Below are 16,840 nucleotides of genomic sequence, written 5' to 3' on the forward strand. Positions count from 1 at the left end.
TTATCTTGTTCTGTTGCTATTCTAATACATTATGTTATCTCTGTAATTTCTTTTGGAAAGATTTATTTTTATAGCAAAGTCAGATATACAGAGAGGAGGAGACAGAAAGGAAGATCATCCATCCGATGGTGACCGAAATGGCTGGTGTTGCACCGATCTGAAACCAAGGAACCAGGAAATTCTTCCTGGTCTCCCACGTGGGTGCAGGGTCCCAAGGCTTTGGGCCGTCTTCGACTGCTTTCCCAGGCCACAAGCAGGGCGCTGGATGGGAAGTAGAGCTGCCGGCATTAGAACCGGCGCCCATTTGGGATCCTGGCTCATTCAAGGTGAGAACTTTAGCTGCTAGGCCACCACGCGGGGCCCAATGTCGTCTATGTTAAGGTGCTTTTAAAACACTGTAGCATTACCGCTGGCAGTAAATCCATTGCATCTCCCACACACGCACCCCCATTAAATCCGAATCTGTATTCTGCCTGGCAAGCCCAGGGCCCGGGTAGGGTTCTGAACGCCTGCCGTCCCTTGTGCACCTGCCACCTCCAGCTAATTTCTCCACATCCCCACCCAAATATGCACAGCCTGAGTCAGGGTTTTGCGGGAGTCTGATGAGGCTGCCCCGGCCGTTGGCCCACGACCACGAAATCCCCTACGAGCCACTCTAAGTCCTTCCCGCGCCCCTCTGCGGGCTGGGGGCTTCCCCGGGGCTGGGCCCAGGCTGGCCAAGTCCTCCCTGCACACTGCACACGTCTTGTAGACAGCCGTGCGATGAGGCGGCGTTGAACACTCGTACTGCCGCGCAGGGCACGTCTGTGGGCGCAGATGCGCGGGGGTGCGGGCCCCCACTCGGGGTGCCGGGGGAGGAAAATGAGGAGGGATGGGCTCCAATGCTGTTGGCTGTGCTAAGTAGCGGCACTCCAGCCCTATGCCACCCTCCCAGGTGGAGGGGAGTCGGCCTCCACGGGGAGCGTCCTCGCGGTGGCCCGCCGCAGGCCTGAGGTGCCAGCCCCCGTCTCTGTGGAATTACGCCTTAGCATGCCGGGCCTTCCGCCCCACTGAACCTCCTGAACGGGAACTTTTGGGGAGAGGGACCACAGGACCCTCCCCCCCCCCAATTCCAGCCAGGGCTTCTCCACACTGCGGGCCTGATTTTCCATCAAGGCGGTTCCTGGAGCCGTAGGAACCCCCTCAGGCTCTCGGGGGGCGCCGTGGGGCCCAGGAGCCCTGCTCGCAGGCGGTTCCGCCGCCAGGTGCGGACCCTGAGGGAGGCCCAGTCAGGGCCCGGGGGCCGGCTCGCCCGAGGCCTGGAATGCAGCCCGGGCAGGCCGCACCCTGCCCAAACCAGTTTGAACCAGCTGCGGGGATGGCGCCGTGGCGCGTCCCCGCGAGCTCCCTCTGGCGCCCAAGCGCGGCTGCAGCTCCCGCCGCCAGCTCCGGAGGCCTCGGCGGGGGCAGGCCCGGGGCTCCGGCGTCCGGGTCCGCGGGCCTCACGCCACCTGACTTCACCTCCAGCGACAAATAGTTACCCGTCTGCGTCTCTTCAAAGCCGGCTCGGGCCTCGGGCCCGCAAGGGTCCAGACCAGCCATGATTTGTTCCCACGCTGGTTTGCTCACTGGAAACTCCCAGAAACTTCCAGAAAGTGCTGATGCCCAGACTCCCCCCAGCCAGGCACGAGCTGGGGGAGTGGGGTAAGAGGGGAGGGAGGAGTGCAAGGGGTGTGGCTTCCCCTGATGTCCTTGCTCCCACCCCGTAGGCCGGGCTGACCCTACGAGGTCCCCCAGGTCTGTGCAATACTCCCACCGCCAGGGTCCCCTCTGAGCGGCTGCATCCACCGGCTTTTCCCGCGTGCGCTGGAGCCTCACGGGCCTGGCTGCGTCCGACAGGTGCAGGCAGTGGGCAGTGGGCACACGGAAGCCCCTGTAGCCCACGTCGATAGCCGACCCGGAGAAGGAAGGATCCAGAAGCTGTGGCCTGCTCTGGGGCGATACTGAGCCACCGTCTTCCCCTCTCCTGCAGGCCCCTGGCTGCTCTGCGGGATCTGGGTTTGTGGCTCTGGGTATCTTCACAGTGGCCTGTGTGTGCTGGCCTCCCATGCCTATGTCCAGCGTGTTATCCCACGTGAGGTGGTGTCTTGGGCATTGTTAGGGAAAAGGCTGGGAGCGGAGCAGCTGCCTTGGCTGGTGGCAAGTGCTCCTGCGAACTTGTCCTCCAGCCAGCACCAGGCACAGCCCATCTTTGTGAACGAATGAAAACCAGACTTTTCCCAAACCTCTTTTTATGGCGCAGTTTTCACATCTAAGCTGCAAAGCAACAGGAAGCAGCAGCAAGGACGATCCCTAATTCTTGGTCAGTTTCTCCCTGTCCCTTTCCTATAGGGTTGAGGGGCAAGGTTGGGAGGGGTCAGCCTTCATCGTCAGAGCTGCTGACCCCCTGCCCGGACCTGGAGAGGTGAAGGGAGCTGGGGGCTGCAGGGGGCAGCTTGTGCTTTCTGCCACTGCTTCCCTCTTAATGGTGACTGTGTGGAAATGTGGTGCTAGCAGGACGTGGAGCTGACCTTGGCTGCTCAGAGCCACTACGCCTGAGCCCCATAGGCTCCCCTGCCCTCCACTCCAAACTCGCCTGAGCCTGCCAGCCGTGGCCACCATAGGAGTTCCTGGGATCTGGGGATTGGTAGCACACTGTACAGAGAGCAGCATCCTATCACACGACACGGTGCTATTCAGCCCAACAAGTGGGGGCTTGCCCTGTGCAAGCCAAAAGCCTGCGGGACCTGGGACCTCCAGCTGAGGGAAGGTGTGTCTGTCTCCTCCCCTAACTCCGCCTCTCCAATAAGCCAGCAAATCTGTCCCTTGAAGACACTGTACCCTGGAGACCTGCAGTCCATGGCCCCAGCCAGAAGGCAGAGAGTGACCCCTGTTGGAACCACTGCCCCAAGCAAATACACTGAAATTCGGCAACAAGAGCAGTTTTCTAATATAAAAGAATAATAATAGTAATTACTTAAAAAGCAGAGTTACAGAGAGAGAGCGAGCGGGCCATGACAAAGTCATCCGTCTACTGGTTCAGATCCCACAGGCCAAGCTAGGGCCAAGCCAGGCCGAAGCCAGCAGCCTGGGACTCCAGCCAGGTTCCCATGCGGGTGGCAGGGGCCTAAGCATTTGTATTATCTTCTGCTGCGTTCCCAGGCATGTTAGCAGAAAGCTGGATTGGACGTGGAGCGTTTAGGACTCAAATCAGTGTCCATAGCTGGCACTACAGTTACTTGCCTTGCTATACCACAGTGCACTCACCTTAATAAAGACAGGAGACTTTGCTTTCAGTAGCTCACATACATAGAGACTTTAAAATTTTATTTATTATTTTAATATAAAAGGCAGAAAGCCAGGGAAATATTTGCCATGCATTGGCTCACTCCCCAAATGCCAGTACCAGTCAACGCTGGGCCCAGGCAGGAGCTGGGAACTCCATCACAGTCTCTCGTGTGGGTAGCACGGACCCAGGTCCTTGAGCTGTCCTCTGTTGTCTGCCAGGGTGCACATGTACAGCGTGCTGGCATTGGAATCGGGCACTCCCATGTGGAATCCAGGCCGCCCAGCTCAAGCTGTGTCTCAATCACCATGCTAAATGCCAGCTCCCACACGGGTTTGTTTTTTTTTAATCAAGTTTGAGTTCAGCTTAAGGTGATGAGTTGCACCTGTTAAAGCACAAACTTGAACAAGCACATTTGCATCTATGTGTATACATGTTGCACAATGAAATGGAAGTGAAAGTCCCTGGCACTGGGGCACATAGGGGGTCGCTCTGGGAGGGGACAGGGCATGGAGGCTGACTGCACGTGTTCTGGAAGGAATCTGTCTGGGTCCAATTGCTGGCTCGTCACCTACAAGCTGTGTGACCTAGAGGGAGTGTGTTCACGTCTCTGTGCCGGAGGTCCCCAGGGGTACAACGGCACGTGACCGCCCCTCTCAGAGACAGCCTTCTGTCAGATTCAGCAGGGAGGCAGCGAGCGGCAACGCTGGAACGTGGGCCAGCTGCAGAGTCTGCAAGAGGTGGCCAGGAGAAGGCAGACACCTGACAGGGCAGGAGAGCTGTTGGATCTGTGTGTCGACTGTGTCCTGTGCCATCTCCCCAGGACAGGGCTCTGGTGAGCCCAAACAAGATCACGAGGAAGGGGAGGTCAGTGAATTGCTTGGGCTTCGGAGAAAGGAGCTCCAGGGGAGCGCCAAAGACAGTCTAATAGCCAAGCCCCAGAGCCGCATAAACCCGGGAGGGGCCGCGGCTTCTCTGGCGGGCGGGATTCTCTCGCCCCCTGGTGGACCTGCCCTGACTAGCAACCTCCCCGCGCCCACAGGCAAACCCACACCGGTGGGAGGGGACAGCTTTGGAGAAGATGCGGTTACTGGTTTCCTTGCTGTGGTATCCGAAAACAGCACATTCGGATCAGTGACACCTTAAATGAGAGCTTGGAGGTCAGAGATGGAGAAAAGGAGAAATGCAAATCAGAGAGGGGCCGGCCTGGCATGGCACAGCAAGACCAGCAACCACTTAGCATGCCAACACCTCACATGAGCCCCAGCACAAGTCCTGGCTGCCCCGCTTCTGATCCAGCTCCCTGCTAATGGCTTAAGTGGTTAGGTCCCTCCCACCCAGATGGGAGATCCAGATGGAGTTCCAGGCTCCTCCTGACTTTGGCCTGTCCCAGTTCTGGCTCTTTTAGGGGCCAGTGGCTGGAAGAACCTTCCAGCCAGACCTGCAGCTGGAGGTGCTACAGCAAGCCAGCAGCTGCTGTGACTGCCTGTGGAGACACCCCCAGGGTCTCTGGAACCCCTGGTCCTCAGACACACACACACACACACACACACACACACACACACACACACACACACAGTAGCAGTGAATGAGAGCCCATGTCCGGACCTAAGCAGCTATTTCCCATCCTTTTGGCCTCAGGAGATCCACCTAGCAAATGCATTAAGGCTGCATTAAGCCCTGAATGGTCAGTAGCAGTAGGTCCCCAAGGGTCCGGGAGTGTGAGCCCAGCAGCCCAGCGGCTGGGGGCAGATGTCTGTGTTCCACATGGGAGTGGCTGGGCCCCACACTTCCTCCCATCCCTGCCTCCAGCTTCCTGATATTGACAGCCCTGGGATGCAGCCATGAAGGCTGCAGAAGTTGTGTCCCTGTCCATCCCATGGGAGACCTGCAGGGAGCTGCTTGCCCCACCCTGGGGACTTGGGGAGCAGATAAACCAGCAGATGGGAGCTCTCTTTCTAATAAAGTTTAATTAAAAAGAAGAGAAAGCAGGCTTCACTTGGAAATTAGGAGGTGAGTTCATCAAGGTGAGAAGCATGTAGGTGGGCAGGTAGCCTCTCCGGGGGTGACCTCTCAGACAGGACAGTTGGGAGTCTCTGCTCTGCATAGTGGAGTGGCCTGGGGTCACTGTGGACTGGGTCTCCACCTTGGACGAAAGCTGACCTTCAGATCCACACTTCACAAGTTCAGCAGTGGCAAATCACCCAAAGGTTTTGTCGAATGGGGACTGTGATCCTGCAGGTGGAAACAGAAGCCGGTAGACTTCCGGGTGGTCTTGCAAAGATTCTCTGTTTTCTTTCCAGGGAAGAGGAATGGAGTTCAGCTCAAGTCTACTGGAATCCTGGAGCCCTGAAGATGGGATCTGAGTTTGTCCTGTGTCAGAGCCGAGCCCCTACTCTCTGGCAGAGAACAAACAGCTGACCTATGGCGCACGAGTAAGGCTGGTGAATTATTTTTCAATTTTTAAACGTTTATTTATACATTTATGTAATTATTCATAGACACAGAGAGAGCTCCAATCTGCTGGTTCACTCCCCAAATGCTCACAATGATTGGGCTGGGCTGGGGCTGCCGCTGGGAGTTCAAACTCAATCCAGGTTTCCCAGGCACCTGAGGCACCACTGCTGTTTCCTAGGGTCTGAGTCAGCTGGAAGCAGCAGGCAGGAGCAGAACTGCGCCTTGAACCTGGGCATCTGGTACGGGATGTGGGCAGCTCAACCAGGGGCTTACCCATTGCATCAAATGCCTGCCCTGTGAGTCACCTAATGACAGCCTGTTGGGGACGTAATTCACATACAGCACATTTCACTATTCAATTGTGGTCTCAGTATACTGTGCAGCCATCATCACAATTTTTAAAAACTTTTTACTTATTTTTTTTAATCTGAAAGAGAGACAGAGAAATCTTTCATCCATTGGTTTACTCCCCAAATGGCAGCAATGGCCAGGGCTGGACCAGGACTAATGCCAGCAGCCAGAAATCCATCTGGGCACCCACGTGAGTGGCAGAGACCCATCTTCTGCTGCCTTCCCAGGTGTGTTAGCAGGGAGCTTGTAGCAGAAGCAGAGCAGCTGCAATATGAGATGTCAGCATTGCAAGAGGCAGCTTAACACACTGTGCCATGACACCAGCTATACCACAATTAAGCTTTATCAACCCCAGAAGAAAGCAGAAATTCTTGGTCATCAGATCCCCATCCCTCCATCCCTTCCACTCCAAAGCAACCACCGACTGACCCTGTCTGGAGATGTACCTGTTTTAGAAATTTCACGTGAGCAGAGTGGTGTCCTGTGTGGTCCCTGGTGACTGGCTTCCTTGTCTGCTGTACTTCCAGGATCCGTCCAGGAGGCAGCAGGTACCAGGGCATCATTACAGTATCTGGCCAAGTGATGTGCCATTGCGTGCAGGATGGCATTTGGCTTCTGTGTCTTCCTTCCCAGGCCATGTGGGCGCTGCTGGCCGCTGATGTCAGCAGCAGGCTGCCCCACGCGGAAGTCTGCCTTCATCCTCACTCTGTGCTTACCTGATGTCTAACACAACTAAAGGGCTTGGAGAAACGGCCTTCCACATACCGGCTCAGGAAAGACTGCAGAAAGAGGAAATCTCATGCCACCCCCAGTAAGAAACGGCTCTAGGACCCCCGGGCGGACCCTGCTAAGAGGACAGTCAGGCTCTTGGTATCCATAGCAGAACCCGAGAGCTGGACAGCCTCAAGAATCAATCCCAGCCCAACAGCCCCTAGAAACACTCAACAGGAAGCATGCAAGACCCTGGGGGGAGACAATGGGAACCACCAAGGGGAGGCAGCAGCAGAGTGGGCACTCGCACAGGAGCCTCCTCCCCCAGAGCTGGTGTCCCTGCCCCAAAGCAGGCAACCTGCGTCACCACATCCCAGAGGAGATGAGCACGAGCTTCTCCTTTGGAAACTCAATCAAGAAATCTGCATTTGGACTGACGGAATAAATGTGTGGCGCCTTAGTAAGGCCAAGAACCACGCCCCATGACCTGGGGGTGTGTTGGAGGTCAGCTGCATCCTGTGGACCTGCAGAAGTTCCCGTGGGAGCCACTGAGTTGGTGACGACCACTCTCAGGAAGTGAGGGAGGACACAGGCCAGAAGCCCTGACCCCGGCAGGACTGTGGAGGAGTGGGCCTCTCGGGAAGGAGCTGAGGTCTCGGGAGGTGGTGGGCTGACGCTCCAAGGCACCCTTTAAGGATGCTTCAAGAGCTCACACTTGCTTCTCATTCTCCACCTGCTGCTCCCCTCTCCCCGACCAGCACAGAGGAGTGGCCACAGGAAGCCACGAGAGCCATATTGGTGCCTTGGCCTTCCTAGGACAGTGAGAACATGAATTTCAGTCATTCAAGTTGTCCTGTATGTGGCATTGGGTCGCTGGGACAAACACGTTCTGGTGATGTGAGATGCTCATACTGAAGCTGGAAGAGCTGTGTCATCAGCCCCACTCGCCTACAACCCTGGAGGCATCCCATGGAGTTCCATCTCAATCCTATTAAAAATGGGATGGGAAACGATGAATTGGGGGAAGCTTCCTAGTCCGATGTGGGACGATTACCAAGATAGACTGAGTGAGGAAAGCAGAACAGTGCTGTTTTTCTTAAAGATTTATTTATTTTTATTGTAAAGTCAGATTTACAGAGAGGAGAGACAGAGACGAAGATCTTCCATCTGCTGATTTACTCCCCAAGCAGCCACAACAGCCGGAGCTGAGCCGATCCGAAGCCAAGAGCCAAGAGCTTCTTCCAGGTCTCCCACATGTGAGTGAAGGGGTTCAAAGCTTTGCACCATCCTCGATTGCTTTCCCAGGCCACAAGCAGGGAGCTGGATAAGAAGAAGGGCTGCAGGAAGATAAGCTGGTACCCATATGGGATCCCAACATGTGTAAGGTAAGGACTTTTAGCCACTAGGCTATCGCGCCAGGCCCCAGTGCTAATTCTAATATTCCGAGAAGGGAAGAGATACCATGTTCATACTCTCTTCTTTGCACTATACAACCCTGTGCTGAGATAAGTAGCATGATCACTGTTACCTGCCAGACACCAATGTCAGGTGGGGAAACTGGGGCCAAAAGCAGGAGGCAGTATTCTCAATGTGTACTTGCAAAAACCATTTTGTTGTGTGACCTATATGTATTTGTTAGCCATTTGAATCACTCATTTTATTTAAAAATAAAGGACAACTAGACATGTGGTAGAAGTGGGGGCAGGGCAGGGGTGGGAGGAGGAGCTTGACCTTGAGTCACTGAAATGTAAAACCAGTAATGCAGGCATTATGGGATGCATCCCAAGTACATGAACCGACAAGGAGAATTCCTTTGGCCTGGCACAACCAAGCTCATCTGAGAAAATCTGACACTTCAGTTCCAGGGCACCCTTTGCACGAGGGTCAGGACTGTAGCCAATGAGGTTTCTCTGTGTTATGGCCACTGTGGGTCATTAAAAACTTTTTTAAAAAAATTTATTTATTTTTACTGGAATGGCAGATTTGCAGAGAGCAGGAGAGACGGAAAGAAGGACCTTCCATCTGCTGGTTTCACTCCCCTGGAGCTGAGCCACTGATCAAAAAACCAAGAGTCACTGTTGGGGAACCCAGAAGAAAACTTCCTAATTCAAGGGCAAGTGGTGTCTTATTCAGCACATTGTGTGGGAAGAATTCATGAAGCATTTTTAAAAGATCTCTACCTTCTACTTCATGGCTAAGTAATTTTCAGATAGAGTAAATATTTAAATGCAAAAAAAAATCATAAAAATACAGGGTGAAATCTGGGTAAATATTTCAAAGATTTTAAAAATTATTTTTGGGGCCCGGCGGCGTGGCCTAACAGCTAAAGTCCTTGCCTTGAAGGCCCCAGGATCCCATATGGGCGCCGGTTCTAATCCCGGAAGCTCCACTTCCCGTCCAGCTCCCTGCTTGTGGCCTGGGAAAGCAGTCGAGGATGGCCCAATGCATTGGGACCCTGCACCTATGTGGGAGACCCAGAAGAGGTTCCTGGTTCCCGGCTTCGGATCGGCGCGCACTGGCCTGTTGCAGCTCACTTGGGGAGTGAAACATCGGACGGAAGATCTTCCTCTCTGTCTCTCCTCCTCTCTGTATATCCGGCTTTCCAATAATAATAAAATCTTTAAGAAAAAATTATTTTTAAGGTTTATTTACTTTATTAGAAAGACAAATTTACAAAGAAAAGGAGAGACAGAGAGGAAGATCTTCCATCTGCTGGTTCACTCTCCAAATGTTGGCAACAGCCAGAGCTGAGCCAATCCAGAGTGAGGACCCAGGAGTCTCTTCGGGTCTCCCACACGGTTGCAGGGTCCAAGGACTTGAGCCATCCTCCCCTGCTTTCCCAGGCCACAGGAAGGGAGCTGGATGGGAAGCAGAGCAGCTGAGACACAAACCGGTGCCCACATGGGACGCCAGCACTTGAAGATGGAAGATTGGCTTGTTGAGCCACAGCATGGGGGCTCTTTACGATTTTTTTAAAAGATTTATTGTCTTTTTTTTAAGATTTATTTATTTTTATTGCAAAGTCAGCTATACAGAGAGGAGAAGAGACAAAGAGAAAGATCTTCCATCCAATGATTCACTCGCCAGGTGACCACAACAGCCAGAGCTGTGCCGATCCGAAGCCAGGAGCCAGGAACTTCCTCCAGGTCTCGCATGTGGGTCCAGGGTCCCAAGGCTTTGAGCCGTCCTTGACTGCTTTCTCAGGCCACAAGCAGGGAGCTGGATGGGAAGTGAGGCTGCCAGGATTAGAACTGGCGCCCATATGGGAACTGGCGCGTTCAAAGTGAGGACTTTAGCCACTAGGCTACTACGCCAGGCTCTAAGAATTTTTAAAATGTCTACTTACTGTTATTTATTTGAAAGGCAGAGTGACAGAAAGACAGTGAGATCATCCATCCACTGGCTCACCTCTCAAATGTCAGCAACAGCCAAGGTTTGACCAGGCCGAAGCTAGGAACCCAGAACTGCATTTGGGTCTCCCACATGGATGTTAGTGGCCAAGCACTTGAGCCTTCATCCGCTGCCTTCCAAGGCCATGCGTTTAGCAGGGAACCAGGACAGAGACAGAATAGCTGGAGACTCAAACCCAGGCTCTCTCATATGGTATACAGGCAAACCTGCTGGACCACAATGCTTGCCCAATAGTTATGTAACATTGAGGGAGGAAACTATTGAAGAATTCAAGGAACCAGCATTGTGTTGTAGCAGACAAAGTTGCCACCTGCATCATCAGCATCCCATACAGGTGTCAGTTGAGTCCCAGCTGCTCCGCTTCTGATCCAGCTCCCTGCTAATGCACCTGGGAAAGCGGCAGAGGGTGGTCCAAGTGGTTGGGTTCCTGTGCCCATGTGGGAAACCCGAAAGAAGCTCCTGGCTTCAGATCAGCCCCACCCCAGCCATTGTGGCCATTTGGGGTGTGAACTCATGGATGGAAGATTTCTCTGTGTCACTTAGCTTTCAAATAAATAAATAAATCTTTCCCCACAAATACAAATAATTTTAAAAAAACGTTTGAACTAGTAATCAGACATACAAAATAAAAAAAGTGAAATACTGCTCATTCTGCTCAACAGACAGCAATACCAATGGTGAATCTGACCGTTTCCGGAGTGGCGCCCCAGCCAGAGTCAGCTCCCCAGGAGACAGTAACCACCCCCACCTTCAAAAAGCCACACATGCTTTACACTAATCGTTCCTCTTCTGGGCATGTAGCCTCAGGACACCACTGGGCAAGGTCAGGAAGCTGGATTTGTAGGACTATGTCCCTTGGCATGGCTACAAAAGTGGCTGCTCCGTCTGTAAACCGATGGCTTGTCTACTAGGGAAATACGATGTATCCGTTATAGATGCCAGTGGGGTGTATTCGTAGAGGAAGGACACCCACTGGGGGTCTTCTACAGAGACCCAACTCCAGAATGATCTGTGGGCCTGCCGTGAGCCTGTTGCCGGGATACTTGTCACTTTTGATGGGCACCTATGCTGAAAACTTGACTTTTCCCTGGCTGGTGCTTTTGTCACCGTTTTTCCCTATTTGCATACCCTCTCCCCCCATTAAACTCCTCCATGGGCACACAGCTTCCTCGGAGAGTCCACCTTCCATAGGCTACTGGGAGGGCTGAGCCTACTGCCCATAACCAAGTCCAGAAAGCTGTGCCCATGCACGCAGCACACAGGAATGGGCTCCGTGAGAGAGAAACCGGGGCTTGGGGAGCCCAGGATGAAAAATCAGCCGCTACACAGATCTGTTGGTAGGCGAGCAAGCATCTCCGTGCCGGGTGGGAACGTGCATCCACACAGGGATAAATTATGCATGTTGCCTACTAAATATTTCATCTTCCTTTGCCAGTGTTAGCAAGAAAGGAGCTGTGGCCATGCAGTAAGCACGATGCTCCAACCAGAGCTGCAGCCCAGGGTCTTGTATCTGGTGGGGCTCACATGGCCAGGGTGCAGGACGGAGAATGTGGATGTTTGAGCGGCTGCCCACCCAGCATCTAGCCACTCCATCTGTGTCCCAGAACTTCCCCTGCCACCACCCACCATTGGGTGTCTCCCCCAAGGCCCTGCCTGCTCAGCCAGAGGATGACTGGAGCTCCAGGGCACTGAGTCACAAGGTTTCACTGTTGCCTTCTGACAACCTGCAGCTTATCAGTGGGGCCAACTCTAGGTGGCGTTTGCGTTCTGAAAATGTGTGCCTGCCTGTGAATGTGTGTACTTGCGCACCACCAAAGTTTCCTGTTGAGCCGCAGCAGGTGCAGGCTGTTAAAGCTCACAGACCCAGGTGTGCGTCTACTGGGCAGAAGGTGCCTGGTCCAAGACAGGTAGATTCCTTGCAGACAGGGATGCGGAGGAGGGAAAGCTGCATTCCTGGTGAGTTTCCCAGTGTGGATGGGGCTCCCCAGCAAGAGGACTTGAGAGGGTCTGTGCTGCGCCCCGGGACATTCTCGGAATGCTCACCTCCAGCATGCGCACCTTCAAGCCCTCTTACTCACCCTGGCCAGTTATTTACCAAGTTAATGATTTAGTCTCTGACTCACTGAGCACACACAATTTTTGTCTGAGTCCAGTTGGGTACATACCTAAAACCTGATATTCAGCTTCAACTTGTCCTGGACTACAGCTCCCCACCTGCCATCGATCTGAAATCTACCACCTCCCAGAGGGTGAAGGCTCACCTGCAGGGAGGGGCAGGGAGCCTGGGAACCTGCTCTCCAACGCAGGCAGTGGTGCTGCCTCTCATCTGAGCGCAGCCTGCCCCAGGCCTTAGTCAGAAAGGATGCTATGAATGCTATTTCCTGGCTGGTCCAGGCACTGCTCGCTCAGAGGTGAGTGGGCAGGAATGCTGCACTGATACCGTCTGTGAGCCACGCTGGCAGTCAGATTCTAGCCCTTCTCTTGCTCTCAGTAGATAAGCCAGCGTGCAAACCCAGCCTAGAGTGGTCTGGGGCTTGGCTGCAGCACGCCTACAGGATTTTTTGTGGGGCTGCTGTGGTATTTGATCCAAACTGCATTCTGACCCATGGGATCGGAGTCTTGTAGTGAGGGAGTTACCCTGTACAGGGTGCTGAAGAGACAGTTTCCTCTCGCCAAGTGATTTCCTACTGAGGCACATGCAGGAAGAGCAGGTGGAAGGCTTTTCACCATGTCTGAATTTTTAAAGTGACTCTAAGTCTTGCTTAAAAAGAGTTTGGTGGAGCCAGTGCAGCGGTATAGCCAGCTAAACTTCAGCCTGCAGTGCCAGAATCCCATGGGAGTACCAGTTCATGTCCCAGTTACTCCACTTCTGATCCAGCTCCCTGCTGATGGCCTGGGGAAGCAGCGGAGGAAGGATCGGGTCCTTGGGTCCCTGAACCCACGTGTGAGACCCAGAATAAGCTGCTAACCTCAGACGGGTCCAGCTCCAGCTGTTGCGGTCATTTAGGCAGTGAACCGGCGGATGGAAGATTCTATCTTTCCTTCTCTCTCTGTAGCTCTGCCTTTTCAATAAAAATAAATAAATCTTTAAAAAATATATAAAGCTTTGCTGGGAATGCAGGCAAGCAGAGAGAAGGCTTCCCCGTCTGCAGGTGTATTGATGCCTCAGGGTGTACACACAGGGTGAACCTGCAGAGCCACACATCTGGGAGGACTGGTTAGGCCCTGAGCACCTGCACTTGGAGGAGGTGCCAATGCCACTGCTCCCACTGCTCCAGGGCTCCCCTGTGGAGTCCCAAGGAGCCAGAGGACACAGGTGTGGATCACTGCCTGGGGTCAGATGCTAAATGCCTTTAGGCCCCGGCCACTTTGCCGAGGAGGGGAACAGCTGACATCAGGCACTGTACACACCAACTCACTTCTTGCAGCGGCCCTGCCCCTGCCAGCCAAAGGCTTAACAGTGGAGGGCATCCAGATGTTGACTGACAGTTGTGGATCCTTGGTGCCCCTAGGGCAGGGATGGGGGAGAGCAAAGTGGCAGTCTGCACGCTAGCTGTGGTGGAGGAACTATTTGGACCATGTCATGTGTTTTAAGGTTTAGGCCATTTTCTATGACATGGCACATTTCTGGGAGCTTCTGAAAGGTTAGAAGAAGAGCTGATGATCTTGGGCTCCCCACACACTCACTCAGAGGGTGACTTTTCCCCTCAGGTAGTGGGGTCACCTGATATTCACCTGTCCTACCCCCGTGGCCTCAGGGCATTTGAATTGGCAACCCTGGCTCTAAGACCTTCCAGGGTTGGCATGAGCACCAAGCTGGAGTCAGGATTGGAGCTACATTCTGAACCTGGGCACTCTGTGGCAGAAGCATCTTAGCCTAGAAGTGGCTAAATACCCATCCAAGAGCTTCCTCATTGTTGAAGCTGCCAGATTAATTTACCTCCTGACAGCCATATCCACCCACCATGTTATGCACATGAACCGTCTGTCACCAATATTTAATTTTTGCCTCCTCCCCACTAAGATTTATTGACTTGAATTACAGAGAGAAAGGCTCTTCGATCTGCTCGTTCCCTCCCCAGAAGGCCACAATGAGATGGAGGGCTGAAACCAGGAGTCAGGAGCCTTCTTCCAGGCCTTCCATGTGGATGGGAGGAGTCCAAGCACTCGGGCCATTCTCCACTGCTTTCCCAGGCTCACTGGCAGGCAGCGAAGTTGGAAGAATAGCTGGGACATAAAGTGGTGCCATATGGGATGCCGGCTGCGGCTTTTCCCTGCTACGGCCTGGCCGGCCCCTAGTTTTGGCATCTGAGCTCCCTCTTCTGACAGCACTCAGGCGGCCTGTGAAGAATCTTCTTACTGTTAACGAAGTAGCATTTGTTTTTGCTTTATCCCACAGGCGGCAGCCACCATCACCAAGTGAGCTGCTGGCCCCAGGTGTGTCACGTGACTCCACACTCCAGTTGCTGAGCTCCCTGCCTGGTTTACAAAGGATACGCCCTCACCCCTCTACGCTGCAGGCTAAACCCTTCATCACACTACAAATGAGACCATCACATCCCGGGAAGTGACTGCAACTAAGCACCTGCAGCTTGAACACTGAAGTTTTCTGCATATGTAGCAGCAGCTTCAGTCAGTAACTTCCAGAGCTGGAGACCAGCAAACTGCAGAGGTGATGTACGGTGTGACAGTAATGGTGTCCTACTGAGGGCCTCAAAACCCAGAGACAAATGTTAGGAGGCACATCACTGGATCAAGGATAGACTTCCATGTCTCAAACGGGAGGGAAGCCACAGGGAGAGATGGCTGGTGAAGAGTCAAGCTCTACCAAGCCCAGCACAGGGAGAGGAATCCAGGCTCAGAAATGGATATCTTTTTAAAATTTCAGGTCTTTCAAATTTTCCAGCATCAGTTGATTCAATCACATAGATCCCACTACTCTGGGAGTGATAACTAGGTGAAACTGGATTTCAGAAGAGAAAGTGTCAGTTTGAACTACTTCTGTTTCTAATTATCTTGAACAATGTTAAGTAACTTTGGGGGATTTCACATATAATTGCTTAATCATACCTTCATGATTTTATAAATGCTTAATTATTGTCACCCACTTGAACTGCATAGTGAGAACTATGTCCCATCTGCTGGTGCACTCCCCAGACGCCCGACAGTCAGTCCCAAGTCAGGTCAACGTCAGGGGCCAGGAACTCGGCCTCCCTCCCACATGGAGAGAGCCACCCAAGTCCTTGAAGGATCGTGTGTTGCCTCCCAGGATAGTTTAGTAGGGAGCTGGATCTGAAGCGGGATAGCCAGGGCTTGAAGCAGCACTCTAATATGGAATTCAGGTGTCCTAAGCTGTAGCTTAACCCACTATGCCTCAATGCTTCCCCTTAGGACTAACCAAATTCTAATGTTACCTTCCAGTAACATATAACTTGGTGCTCAACTTCTTTTTACAAGTATTTTACTTGAAGGAATTATTGAGAGAACAGAGACTTCCCATGTTCTGGTGCACTCCCCAAATGGCTGCAATGGCCAGAGCTGCTTCTGGGTCTCCCACAGGGATGCAAGGGCATAAGGCTTAGGGTCATCCTCTGTTGCCTTCCCCTGCCATTAGCAGGGAGATGGATCGGAATCAATGCCACACATGCAGGGTCAGCCCAATACGCCACAGTGCCAACCTTGGTTTTTAACAAAAAATTAAGGAAGAATCTTGTTTATAGTTGAACACTTTCTGACCTATAGCTTACATAGTGGGGTACGTGGTAAGTATCTATTGGACTGACCTGTCACAATGGATTGACCTTTCACAATTTCAAACAAGAAAGTAGCCTTTATACAAGTCTATCTTTATTTGTAAAAAATAATGTACAACTAAAGCTAATTTGATTTTTAAAATCAAAGTTCATTTAGTGGTAGTGTACATTTCGTAATAAAACTGTAGTAAAATACTGACATTTGATAGTTTAAACAAAGTATCATTCATGTAAAAATCATGTTATAGTATGTAAAATTTAATTAGAAAATTCATAGTTCACAAGAACACATGTATTTTGTTGACAATTTTGAGAACATTATCATAAATTTACTTAAGATACAGAACAAAATTCACAGTCAGGCTTGACATGTAGGACTGTAAAATCATACATTGGATCCACTGACATTTTTGTTAATAAGGTGCATTTGAAATAACTGATTCAGACTATCAATGCGTTGTTGCTGCACTGTGTAACCAGGATCTGTTGGTTTTACAGCATGTCTCAGAATCCAACAATAAAAATGACAAAGATCCAGTTGAAAACACCACTGACACATACTTAACATAAAATGCACTAGCAGCTGCGATTTCCATGTTCATGAATACATAACAAGATAAATCTGCACTTTACAATTAAAATTTATACAAAAGTCAAGCCCTGAAGTATTTTTCCCCAAGAGAAAGGTTCTGGTGTTAAAACTTGGTTTAAAAAGAGAGAGAAAGAGAGAAAGAGGGAGAGAAAGAGAGAGAGGTAGTGTGTAAAAGGATTTTACTTAAAATGTTGAACCCCTGCACCATTGATATTATAAATGAAATTTAATCTTCTACATCTAACATTATTTTGCCATTCC

The sequence above is a fragment of the Ochotona princeps genome, chromosome 22, assembly GCF_030435755.1.
Source record: "Ochotona princeps isolate mOchPri1 chromosome 22, mOchPri1.hap1, whole genome shotgun sequence".
Taxonomy (NCBI): domain Eukaryota; kingdom Metazoa; phylum Chordata; class Mammalia; order Lagomorpha; family Ochotonidae; genus Ochotona; species Ochotona princeps.